Genomic DNA, 11,992 nt, shown 5'->3' with positions numbered 1-11,992 from the left:
TGCTAAAATGAATCTTTGGCAAAATAATAGTTTAGAAAGAATGTGATAAAAATGCTTTGGAAATAACCTATGGTATAAATAACTAGTTGTAATTTTCTCTTCTGTCTCACTCTGAGCAGCAAATGCTTTCAAGTTCTTCATTATGTCCAGAGGAGATTCAGACTCCCATATAATCTCATGGTGGTTGTATTAGTCAGGATTCTCTAGAGAGATGGAACTAATAGGATTCTAATAGAATATATATATATATATATTCTGTTAGAAAATCAGGAAACCTATGTATCATATGACAACGCTTAAGGGCTTAGATATAAGATATATATCTCATATCTATATCTATCTATCTATATCTATATCTATCTATCTATCTATACATATACATAGAGAGAGAGAGAGAGAGGAAAGAGAGAGAGAGAGAGATCTAAAGAGGAGTTTATTAAGTATTAACTCACATGATCACAAGATCCCATAATAGGCCATCTGCAAGCTAAGGAGCAAGGAGAGCCAATTTGAGTCCCAAAACTGAAGAACTTGGAGTCCTATGTTCAAGGGCAGGAAGCATCCAGCAGGGGAGAAAGATGTAGGCTTGGTGGCTAGGCCTGTCCACTCTTTTCACATTTTTCTGCCTGCTTCATATTCTAGCGGTGATGGCAGCTGATTAGAAGGTGCCCACCCAGATTAAGGGTGGGTCTGCCTTTCCCAGCCCACTGACTCAAATGTCAATCTCTTTTGGCAACACCCTTACAGACACACCCAGGATCAATACTTTATATCCTTCAGTCTGATCAAGTTGACACTCAGTATTAACCATCACAATGTTATTGAGAAGGGTCTTTAATGTGTGTTCTGGTTTTGGGGTTCTAAACCTCGCCTGAGTAAAAATCAGTCTCTGCTTTGCTTATGAGTGCTATAATTTCTCCCAAGTCAACTGGTCTCTTACTTTCTTTTCTATAGCATATACAGCTTCACCAGACTTACTGAACTCTTGGGTATTTTGATCATCTAACACTTCTCTTTTTTGCGGATCCCCATTCTCCTCTCATATGAGGCTACCACAGAATATGTTTTCTAGGGCCCTCCCTCTTTTGATACCCTAACTTGAGCTACACAGGCCAACATGGTCTTCATGTCACTCTTTCACCCTATGTGTTAGACAACATGCCATGTAAGTATACTTTTACCCCTAATTTACTCTGGCAACTTTCAGATCTCAAATTCTGACTTTGCCATTGCCTAAGAGTTTAAATAAAACATAGGAGAATCTGACTGACTTAACCCATATCATATTCCCACTTACCTAACTTTCTAAAGAAAATAAAATAAGCACTCTGAGTATTTCTACCTCCAGCAGGGCCTGAGCTTGGTTGCACTGTGGTCATTTGGCTGAATGCTACACCGCCAATGTAGGAGAATGTCACAGCACTCCGTCGCTACATAAGGCACAGATGCATGATGGAGATACTAATGTTGGGGTTACAGGAAGTATGAGGACTCAGTAATAAATAACATTATGAGTATAAGAGATAGCATCAAATATCCAGGAACTCTATTTTTATTGTGGCTGTTGAGAGCACCATGTAGAACCTTGCTATAAATGTCTTTCCATTTTAGAATCTGATTCTACTTCAAACATTTTTTTTTTTTTAATTTCTACTTCTAGGATTTGGCTGACAAACACCTTGTTGGTTTCACAGATTTAGATTCTCTCATAGATAGAAGAACCTCCATATTGTTGCAATTTGGCTGGGGAGTCCAATTTTACAACCCTTGTCCTATTGTCACAGCAAGTTTAGAATGTATTTCAGATTTTTTTCATTTGAAATTAATAGACATTAATAACAAACTACTTATAATTAATAGTAACAGCTGAGTTTTATAAACATCCATTTTGTCCTTTCAGCTTTTGCCTAGTGGTCTTGTACACTAATGGGAGATACAAGTACACTGAACAAAGTTTTCAGTTTTACAAAAGTCAAACCTGAAAGTATGAATTGCCCATTTTCTTTTTTCTAACCCTTTCTAGACACTATGTTACTAACATCTCTCTTCCAAGAATAGAATGAAAGAGTATCATTCAAAATGGTTTGTGCTCAGATGTAAGCAGCTCAGCATAGATAAGTCCTTCCATTGTCTAAGCTGGTGGGAAAAGTAATTTATGCTGTGGTTTCTGCAGGAAATATGTTGTACCAACCAGTGGGCACATGTCTCATGCCTTGGCCTTTAAAGTGTGTTCAGCCATCATGCCAACATTCAGCAGTCAGTGGGAAAAATGAGGAATTATAGGTTAGGTATGTATGAAATATATTTGGTAAGTAAGATTTCAGTAGTTCTGTCTTAGAACCTATAGAAAATATTCTGGATGCTGCTGCAACAGAGATTTTGACTTTTATAAAATGCTGTAAGACTATTAATTTATTTTTACTGATTGTAATGTTATTTTTAAATGTTATAACTTTTTAGGTAGTAGTAAAAATATAAAAGGACATATTTAGTGAAAAAAATCACACATTAAGTTTGTCTCTTTAAATATATTGAAAATAAATGAATTACTGTCTTCAAATGTATGCTGACATTTATTATCCACCATTGGCACCAGAGTGACATCATTAATCACATAAAGCTCATAAGACACCGAATTTCGCAATTTGCCTATATAATAAACCTACTCATGTAACCCTGAACCTAAAATAAGTTATATATATATATATAAAACATATATATATATATATGACTAGGCTTTTAAAAAAAGAAACAAAAAGACCATAAGAAACAAAAATGCTGAAGCAATATTAGCATCTGATTCACATGTTAGAAATTATTATAAAACAATTGTATTCAAAGACATGATTTAACATATCCAGCTACAGAAGTTGTGTATAGGAAAAGTATAATTTTTCATTTAGATTAAAAGCCCATGGTTCTAAATAACTTCTGCACATTTTTTATTAAAAGTTTTAAATGCATTTTTATAATATGAAATGATGGCTATTAAGGTATTAACTACAGAAGCAGAAGAATACTTTTCAAATAATTAAAATGTCAAAATTCTGTAAGTGTTATCAGGTAACTAAATAGAAAATTAGTTATTTTTAAGATTAGCTTGACTTTTATGTTTTAAGAGTTACTACAGTTGACACAAACTGCAGATATTATTGTGATTGTACTATTGCAAAAAAAGTTAAATTCAATATTGAAGATAAAATTGTCTTTATAGTGATTATATAAATACACATTTTATTTAAGCATATTGTCATGGTAAAAGCAATAATCTTACTAAATTAAGAAGGTTTCAGAGCAGAAATATACTTAAAGTTGATTACAGTAAATATATACATGTATAATTATATTCACATAAGCTTTAATAATCGATCCATTAAAATCCAAGTTTACAGATGTAAAATGTTTAAAACATTATGTACATAAAGAAACCGAAATAAAATATTTTGTGATATTTGATGTAAAATTTCGTAAGTATATAAATACATAATCAGTAAGACAGTATATCATTTGTTGTTTTAGGACCATCTCTAAGATTATAGAAAAGGCTAGGCAGTTGAAAAACTACTTTGTATATTAACTTAAATATCATACAGTGGTATTGGACCTCATTAGATCTATCTAGGTTGTAACCCTACTATTTTAATCTACTGGGTACCTTATAAAGTAATACTTAGATTTAATCATTGATAACATTAGTCTGGAATTTCTCTACTTTTGAATGATGAGGATGTCAAAAGTAGTTAATTAAAAAGATGCTAATATTGCTCTCACCTAAGTGCAGTCTCCTGACTTTTAGTCAAGATTCCTGGGTTCTCATGAGTCCTACACTACCATTAATGGCAAGAATTTAAGATTTTGCCATGAAAACCACAGAAAAAATTCATTTGTCACCCCTTTTCTCAAAAGTCAAAATATATATTTATAAAAACATTTATTTATGTTTTAATTCTTATCCTCCACCCTCAGTGAAATAATCTTTAAACATAAACCATTTCTCTTTAAATATTGTACTCCTCTCATTCAAAGGGAGCATTAATCATAATCACATGAGCAATTTTCCATGTCTGGACCAGTAAACTAGATTTCCTCAAGGTAGTTACCCAAGTTATTCTGTAAAAAATATGCCCCCTCCCTAACCAGAACACTACAAGACATGTGCACTGCTCTGAAGAATGCCAAGGAGCAGTAATTATACAGATGTGAGGGTGATCTGGTTAAAGCGTCTGGTACCCAGTGATCCATGATGCTCCATGTGTGTTCGTCTGGAACCACTTCGCTTAGTCAATGAGGACCAGACAATAATATATAAATTGCAACAACATACAAATTGTTTTTCTTCTAGAACTCCTAAGATTGAAAAGACACCTAGGCACAAAAGAAACTCTAATAAATACACCCCCATTAGAATCCCCATGCTCAGCTGCACAACAGTTGATATTCCTCTCATTCAGCATATTCTCTCAGTGTGTCAGATGTGATGAGCATTAAAGCATAACTGCAACAAAGAGGTTATTTTATTTCATTTTTGACAGAGTCTTGCTCTGAAGCCCAGGCTGGAGTGCAGTGGTGCGATCTCAACTTACTGCAACCTCCGCCTCCCGGGTTCAAGCAAATCTCCTCCCTCAGCCTCCGGAGTAGCTGGGATTACAGGCGCATGCCGCCATGCCCGGCTAGCTTTTTGTATTTTAATAGAGAGGGGGTTTCACCGTGTTGCCCAGGCTGGTCTAGAACTCCAGAGCTCAGGCAATCTGCCTGCCTAAGCCTCCCAAAGTGTTAGGATTACAAGCATGAGCCACCGAGCCCAAACCAAGAAGTTTCCTCTTTCATTCATTCACTTAGTCAAGCAGTCAGTAAGTTTCTACAGAGCACCTAAAAATGTTACCTACTTTACCAGAACTAAGAATATTATATTGCATAAGAAAAACTTGGTTTCTATCCTTCTTGTTTAGTGAATAGAGTAAATAAACTAATAAACTCCAATGAAGGAAAAAATCAAAGAGTCAGAATAAAAATGTAAAGGTGTACATTTGCATTGGGAAAATGACCTACCTAACACCGAGTGATGAGAAAAGGCTTCTCTGACAAGGTAATCTTAAACTTGGAACTGAAGGGTGAGATGAAGCCAGCCATGCTGTATAGCAGGAGAAGAGTGTTTTAGCAAAGAGACTGATTTGTGTAAAGGCCCTGAGGTTGAAAAGAGTTTGCACTATATTAAAAACTGAAAAATGCTTGTTAGGCTGCGGCACAGTAAACAAGGTGGATTTGTGGCATGAGATGAGGCCAGAGAGTTGAGCAGAAATCACATGAAGTAGAATCCTGTGAGCAATGGAAGAACAATGTGATGTGTATTTTAAGCAGGGAATTGATACAAACCTGTTTACATTATTAAAAGATTCCTTGTTACTCTGTAGAAAATAAGCTAGGGGAGACTATGGACAGGGCAAGAGAGGTACTTAGTGGAATAAGTCCATCCAGCGATAGAAAATTAATCTCTGCTTAAAACTAAACTGAGAGTCCTTCTTTAGTACATTTATTTACATCTTATTCCATTTAGAGATATGAGTTATCTGTTATATATTTATATAACAAATAAAGTGATAAAATTGAAAATAAGTTGCCATTCACACTTCTATTTATTTATATAGAAATATTTTCACAATATAAATACTGCAGATACAAGCTGTGTTGTTTTTCCTATTGCAAACACTTTGTAATTCAAACACATCTGATTTATATTGATTTTAAATTTAGCACTGAGAGAAAACACTTACATGCTCTATAACATTGTTAAGCATCACAAATAAAATTAGAAGATGAATTGTCATTGCTTTTCTAAGTTGTAAATTAGATGACTCACCATGTAGGAAAAATGACTCCATGATCATTGGCCAGTTTATAATTTGAATTATAAGTTAGGCACCATGATGTGTTTTCTGTTACAAAATTCATGGTCTGGCATTAGATCATGTATTCTTATCGTGAGTTCAGTTAAGCAATAAAATACTGAATTTATTTATTGAATAAAACTTAAGATATAGCAGCTGGCTTTCCCCCAAATTATGGTGGTTATCAACTGTGCTGATGCTGTATCATCTATGAACCTCCTGTTTCATTTCATAACCTGATCATTTAAAATCATGTAGGTCCAAAATTTTCCCATTGTTGTATTTATACACTCTTTTCAACTGTATTTAAAAGTCCTCATTTATTCTAGAATATAAGGTTGATAATAGGCATGTGTCATTGTGAAAATTTGCTTGGCTGAAAAAAACAAAGTCCAGAAAAAGGACTTTGTTTAATTTAATCTCCCAGTCAGAGAGATTTAATTAAAAATAGTCAGAGCTACCTAGTCCTGTATCTCTAAGTTGCCATGAGAATGTTTAGTACTTAGATTCTGTTAATTTTTAAAGAAAGTATCGTTTGCTTTAGAAAATTGTGGAACTCTCTGTGCTTTGGTTCCATAGATCAATGTTTTTCTTAATGGACAGGCAGCCAATATTTTTCTAGGGCACTAGATATGGTGCTGTTAGGAAATCTCCAAAAAATAGACCCAGCCCATGACTCAAAATGTTTTTGCTGTTGGTAGAAATAACTTTTTTTCACATAAAAAAATTGTGTAATTTCATAGAGTTTTCACAGAGTTTATATATAGAGCCCAGTGCTTGTTACCACTAATATGTATGAGTGCATATACTTTTTTGCAATGAAAGATAATACATAGAGATCATGATAAATACTTTTAGTTTACTTCCATATGTCAGTAGGATATGAAGGAAATGAGCTGACTAACCACATCAGCTTTCCATGCATCCGACTTTGAGGCTTCAGATGAATGGTTTTCTCCGCCTAAAATGCCTTCTCACCCAGTTTAACTTTCTTAGTCTATTGCTAATGACTTTTTAGGTCTCAACTTAAATGTCTTTTGCTCGGGGAGCCTTTCATGCTTATTCAGACTAGGTAAATTCTTCTGTTTTAAATTCATATAGCAACATTGTAGTTTTCTTTATAGCATGTTTTATGAAAGTTTTCAATGTGTGTAAATATTTGCTTCTTGCTTTCTCCCTCTCTTGACCATAAGCTCCATGAAAGCAGTGGCCAAGATTCTTTTTACAAACCTCTGAAACGTTAGCTCTGAGCATTATGCTCACCACATAACGAGCACTCAACAGTTGGACTAAATGCTGAAGGACAAACACTTGTAGAACCAGAAGTGAAAGAATACATTTAAAGAATATGTTTTGTAAAGCAAAATGGAGAGAAACATAGCCTAATTAAATCAGCGAATGGAGGTTCCATTATTTAAAATCTGAAATCAGAATAAAATATATGTTAAATATTCCGTGCTACAGTTATAAAGGCTATTTTTGAATTTCAACTTTGTAGGAAAAAATAGTATGAGACACACAAAATTATATATGTGTGTGTGTATATATATATATGAAAGATAATACATAGAGATCATGATAAATGCTTTTAGTTTATTTCCATATGTCAGTAGGCTATATATATATATATAGCCTATATATATATATATATATATATATATAACTAATGCAGGAAGAAATTTTAAAAAACAATAATATACATGATCAGAACATTAACAGATCTTAATCTTAATCCTACCAGAATAAGATTTTATACAGGTTTTTAGTGAAAAAAAAGGAAAAGAGCTACTGGCATCCCAATGTAGAGCGTAAGGGCTTTGGTCAGAATATTACATTAAACATACATTTCAGCACCAAATTAAGATATTCATCTTTTCTATTTTGTATGCAAAAGTCTCTACTTTAAAAATCTCTAGAATGTGTTTTCTAAATAGATACTTAGCTAATATGGAAATTTGTCACCAACATCCTTGGACCTAGAGTAAGTAATGGTACCTACTTTCATTAGTATCAGCAAAAATCCAGATTTCAATCATAAGTGACCTTCAATCACAGAGGCTTTTGGTGGTACTGAAGGTCATCTTTCACATACGATGTACACTGCAAGGTAGCAGGGGCAGTGATGGTGACAGGAAGGTCTATCTACCCTCCATAGTGAGGTTTGTGGATAATGCTGGCATGGCTTTTGAAAAGCTGGACTCTAAGGACTTGGAAGTGTACTGGGTAGGCATGAAGTTCTGTGTGTGTTCCAGTCGTCAAATGGCAGTGAGTAGTGAGGCAATGGGAGAGGCGACCTAAATGAGTGTATCAACAAGACAGAAAGCAATAATAATGTTGTGTTAGGTTAGCCTTGAGTTCATATTGTGTGGTCAAATGCATTTCTCACCAATTTAGTTATTTGAGGAAAGAAGAGTATGGTAGGCTGTATAAAGGTCCTCCAAAAATGTCCATGTCCTAATGTTTCTTAACTTGTTGATATCTGTGAACATGTTACCTTACATGGCAAAAGGTGCTTTGTAGATGTAATTAAATTAAGGACCAGGAGATAGATAAGATGATTACTTTTGGTTTGCACAATCTAAAGCTCCTTACAAGAAACAAGTAAGAAGGTCATAATTAGAGTCAGAGATGGAGAAAAACACACACAAACAGAGGGGTATGTGTGTGAGAGAGAGACAGAGAAAAAACAAGAAAGAACATATGATTTGAAGGTTCTTCACTGCAGGCTTTGAAGATAGAAAAAAGAGCCCAAAACTAAGGAACTGGGGTGGCTACTATAAGCTGGAAAAGACAGGGAACCAAATTCTTATCTAGAGCCTCTACGAGAAACGCAACCATGCTAACCTATTTTGGATTTCTGACCTCCAGAACTATAAAATTTTTACAAAGTATGTATTTATTTAGCCTCTAAGTTTGTCACGATTTGTTAAAGCACCTGTATGGGACCTAATACAGAGAGAAAGAGTTTCTGTGAGATTTCTATGGAATACAACAGAAAAAGGAACAGTGAGCCCAAAGCTGTTATGTCTTGAGGACCTGATTACCATGCCATGAATCTTTCTAGCTAACAGAGTGCAGACAGCAGAAACTGGCAGAGTCTTTTCTTAGCATAGAATAAAGAGACAAAGGGAGATGTATAGCCATGTTTTAGAAAGCCAGATAATTATGAATACAAAAGAAATGAATGTGACATTAAAGTTGATTTGATACAGATGTAGTTTTGAAAACTAACATTTGATGTGTTCTGTGTTTCTTCAAAACTTCAGAGTTTTGTCTTCAGTTCCACAGAAATCTTTGAGAAAGAAGCACGACTAGAATTCCAGTCTTAGTAAGTAAACAAATTGAAGCCCAGAAAGAGTAAGACATTTGTGCAAAAGTGTAAAATGGCTTTCTTCTGACTCAAAATATAATATTTCTAATAGAGAATAATTCTCTCTGAAAGGATTTTAAATTATGATTTACAATGCAATAGGTATGTAGCCAATATGCAAACATTAAAGGGGTATGAAATAAGTGAATTGTCATAATGAGGATTAGCTGGAATGAGTATTCGGTTGGGAATGAGTTTTGAATTACTAGCAAGCATAGTACAAAGAAAATGACAGTTGGTTCTGCTTGGAGTACCATCATTAAGTTTGCAGTGAAATATTCAGCATAACACTCTTTTGTTTGGGTTTTTCCAGATTTAACTGTGAAAATTGTCCCAGCCTAAGAATTTTTCTTTAAGGTATATCTCTGCCAGCCCCTTACCCATTCTGGGTAGTCCCCTGGAACACCACTGAATGTCTGAGTCAGTCTGGATGTCTCCCAGCCCAGCTGCCCAGAGTCTGACATGCCACAGGGCACAAGACATCATGTTCTCAGGTGACTGTCGCTCTCAGGATGTGATAAAGGCAAAACCAGGACCCTCTGAACTGGCATCAGGACCTGAGGGCCTGTGTTGTGTTGGTTTGTCAACATATGATCAGGAGAAAGAGACCAAAGGAATTTCTTGGCAGGACTTGAATCATATTCATTCCAGAGATGCAAAAAAAAAAAAACCAAAAACAAAAACAAAAAAACAAAAACAAAGTGTATCAATTTCGTTGATACATCTGGAAACTGAAAGATTCTATTTATTTCCTTAATCACTGCACATTTCTTGGCCAGACCTGATGAGACATGACTTTACAGTATAATAAACAAAACAGACAAGATTCTTGACACTCTATAGTTTACAGTCTGGTTGGGTAGAAAGTTAATAAACAGTAGAATGGATAAATACATAGTTATCATTGAGGAAAATAATTGAGCAGATTGCTAGGAGAGAACATAGGAAGAGAAACCCAATTTAGCTTGCATGGTAGAAAGGACTATTCTGAGAGAAAGACATTAAAATTGGGACCCATTAGGGAAAGAGGAAACAAGTAATGTCAAGATGCCTGGAAAGATACCGGGAAGAAGAGCTAGCATTTTCAAAGGCCTAAAGAAGAAGGGACTTAGGTTTAAAAAAAAAATTCTGTGTGAAAAAGAACATAGTGAGAAAAGGTAAAAGTGATATGATGAAAGACCAAAGAGTAGGTATAGATGAGTTCATGAGAGGCACTGTAAAAATGCAAATAAACTAGTATTTATTCAAAGTTCAATGGAAACTAATGGACAGTTTTCAGGCACAGCCTTCACTTCTAAAAATGAGATTCTAATTAAAATTCATAGGAGTTGTGATTACTCAATGTGGAACTTAAGATGTGGTGGTAGAAAGTAAAGGTGTCTTATAAACTATTTTTTAATGTTTTAAATGTCAGTGCATAGTGAAGTACCTAGCAAAATGTATTAAAAATTATAAGATTAATGAAGTAAAGTAAAAAGGAAAGAAGGAAAGAAGGAAAGAAGGAAGGAAGGAAGGGAGGGAGGGAGGGAGGGAGGGAGGAGGGAGGAAGGAGAAAGAACAAAGTGGAGTTCTTCTGAGCACAAACTGGTAAAAACAAAGTAACAGCAACAACCAAAACTTAGTAAAGTTAAATTGAGATAGAAATACAGAAATTAGGCAATATACACTGAATTGTTCACTATCACAGGAAAAGAAGGGAAAATGACAAAATAAATAAATTGATAAATATATTTATGCATCACCTTTAAGAGCATTCAGGTTTTGATCTTTCAGTCACTCAATAAATACTTACCAAACATTTAGTAAATGCCAGATAGTATGTTAGATATGCCCTGTCTTTAAGAAACTTAAAATTTGGGAAAGAAAGTTAATCATGAATAACTACTGTAACATTGGGCTAAAGAGCTCAAATCAATGGCATTGTTACTATCATAAAAAAACTTAAAGACATTCCATATGAAGAGAGGAGAAATAGCAAAAAAAGGAAGGATGTGAGTGGTGAAATGTTAAAGATAGGTCTTGTAAGTCATGGTCACATTTTTATAACCTAAGGGAAATAGAAAGACATTAAATTGGATTAAATAGTGGCGTGACAAAATTAGATTTCTATTTTCAAAAGATACATTTGTCTTTAAGGGGGCAGTATTAAAAATGCAAGAAAGAAAGTAAGAGGGCTGGGCATGGTGGCTCGCACCTATAACCCCAGCACTTTAGGAGGCTGAGGAGGGCAGATCACTTGAGGTCAGGAGTTCTAGATCAGCCTGGCCAACAAGGTGAAAACCCATTTCTACTAAAAATACAGCAATTAGCCTGTTGTGGTGGCCCACACCAGTAATCCCAGCTACTCCAGAGGTTGAGGCAGAAGAATCTCTTGAACCCGGGAGGCAGAAGTGGCAGTGAGCCGAGAGCACGCCACTGCACTCCAGCCTGGTGACAGAGCAAGACTTCATCTCAAAAAATAAATAAATAAATACATTGAAATGCTGATGCTGTGGAGTGGGGTGGTGACTTGGATTCGGTCAACAGAAGAGCAGATTGAAAAAGGACTGTCAAAGTGTTTCTGACTGAGGAACTAAAAGGATGTTGCTGTGTTTCTAAAAGGTGGAAATGTAGAGGAACAACAGGTTAAATGAGTACCTGTTTAAATGTGTGTTTGTGTGTGTGTGTGTGTGTGTGTGTGTGTATGTTTAAGGTTCCTGAGAGCTATCCAGAAGGATGTCTCACATGCCTACAGCTC

The sequence above is a fragment of the Macaca mulatta genome, chromosome 4, assembly GCF_049350105.2.
Source record: "Macaca mulatta isolate MMU2019108-1 chromosome 4, T2T-MMU8v2.0, whole genome shotgun sequence".
Classification (NCBI taxonomy): domain Eukaryota; kingdom Metazoa; phylum Chordata; class Mammalia; order Primates; family Cercopithecidae; genus Macaca; species Macaca mulatta.
This window is presented reverse-complemented; position numbering follows the sequence as displayed.